This window comes from Rousettus aegyptiacus, unplaced genomic scaffold, assembly GCF_014176215.1.
Source record: "Rousettus aegyptiacus isolate mRouAeg1 unplaced genomic scaffold, mRouAeg1.p scaffold_m13_p_1, whole genome shotgun sequence".
Lineage (NCBI taxonomy): Eukaryota > Metazoa > Chordata > Mammalia > Chiroptera > Pteropodidae > Rousettus > Rousettus aegyptiacus.
Window position 1 is genome coordinate 68,051,235 of NW_023416284.1, and position 2,120 is coordinate 68,053,354.

The window sequence follows — 2,120 nt, forward strand, 5'->3', positions numbered from 1 at the left end:
CAGTTTTTACATAATATCTCTCCACCAATTAAATACAAAGTGATTCCAATATAAAATAATTTTTAATTTTTGTGTATTTTAAAAGCCAACTACTTTTTTAAACTAAATTTTTAATGTTTCAGCCAGTTATTTGAATAGTGTTCATCAAGTTAGTAGAAAAACCTGATGTTATCTAATTTAACCTTAGCTAATACTTAGGAACAGAATGCCAAAATATCTGTCCAATTTAACAAAGTTGCTTTTTAATAAGGCACCAGGGTATTTCTTCTACTTAATCCTAAAGATTTTGAAACTTTACTAATCAATTGTAATGTTTTATTTCATTTTATTTTTCTAGGATTGTGCAGCTACCTTTTTTAAAAATAAAATAAAAAAAAGAACCTTGATTATTCTAAAATATACCCTAAGAGTAAAATATCTTTTGCTGAGAAAAGTGATTTTTTCTGCCACACCCAATATATCTCTTCTACATTAAATTGCTTCTAGAAAAATAAATAAGTTCTACTTATAACAAATCAAAGAGAATAAAGATAACAAACAACATTTTGAGTTACAGTTGCCATAGAAACATTGTTTCTTTTCCTCTTCTCTTCCTCTTCTATTCTACTATCTTTAGAGCATGTGAAATGGGAGCCTGCTGGAACATTGTAGTAATATTCCATTATTATAGTCACTGAGATTAATGAGAAAGAAGTCTGAAAAAGCACTGTTCATTATTCCCAAGTAGAGCTTAGAATTTACTGTGTTCATAATTTGGTCGCAATGTTCAAGGCAGCAGTGGAGGTTTGGGCATGATTTTCATATATTTTTTTTAATTTTTAAAAATTTTGCTTATATAGATGTCTAACCAATGTGCTATATACTTGAAATTAATTTAAATAAATTTTTTTAAAAAATTACTTATCAGTATACTTCGATTTTTTTTTCTTTTTTTTATTTTTTTAGGCAAGGCAACCCTTGGTTGCCCTCACAGATTGCAAGGACCTTGTCAGCTTACAATCCTTATTTTTTATTTTTTATGCTTATAGCACCTGGTCTTCCTAGGTGGCCTCCCATCCAAGTACCAACCAGGCCCGACCCTGCTTAGCTTTCAAGATCAGACAGGATCAGGCTTGTTCAGGGTAGCATGGCTGTAGATTAAATTTTTAATGTATTAATGTCTACTGTCCTCAAGAAGTAGAAGCTTTAAGAAAAATTTGTATCCAAGTCTAGTATTTTGTCCATTCATAAAATGTATTTGAGTTATACACATGTGGTGACTGTTCATTAAGGGGTAACTGGAGCAGTTATCACATTACCATGCAACACTACACAATGCATATAACATTTTTATTCTTTTTTGTTCTCCTTTTTCTCCAGTTCCTGCTTTAATCACTTCTCTTTATCTTTATATTTTTCTATTTCATTTTTCTATGGTGTCAGCAGCCATAAGATTTCTTAGTAAACATGATACATTTATTGTAAATTTGCATCATGTTCTATGATAAAGAATATTTTGTGATATAAATCAGAATCAATAAAAGAGACATTGCAATTGGTTAAAAAAATAATAAAATTTTTTAAAATTAAAAATAAAAGAAAATCTCTTGGAATGTAATTATCCCAAGGTTATATAGCTCTTTAATCACAACTTTCTAACCTGATGGTGAGTTTTAACTAAATATTTGCTATGCCTCACTTGTGAATATGAAGTTTAATTATTTAGGGAATATAAACACTTTTATGTTACACATATAGACTAAGTCGGTATAAAGAAGATTTAATAAAGGCTATCACAGCACAATTAAAAGGCCCAACATAATTGCAATTCTTAAAAATGTTGGCTATTACCAACATTTAATAGGCTATCTTTATTTTTTGTTTGAATCACCACAAAATTAGAAGTGCTAGCAACAATCGAATTTGAAGGAAAGAAAAAAAAAGATTTAACTATGCCTAACATAAGTTTTGGCGTAAACATATTTCTTGGCAGTCTAATTCTTTGAAAATGAGTAACACTATCAATCAATAATTCATTCACTACCATGCCACAAACTGAAGAGTATAATTCTTCTGGTTGACTTTTTGATTTTACACAGTAAAATTAGATAACACTAATTATAGAGTCAGAGACAATGGCC

At 29.2% G+C, this 2,120-nt stretch overlaps 1 pseudogene; it reads right to left on the minus strand.

Annotated features, from left to right (window-relative positions):
* Window positions 1-1,019: 1,019 nt before the first annotated feature.
* On the minus strand, window positions 1,020-1,138 carry LOC118605347 (annotated as a pseudogene).
* Between the last annotated feature and the right edge of the window lie 982 nt (window positions 1,139-2,120).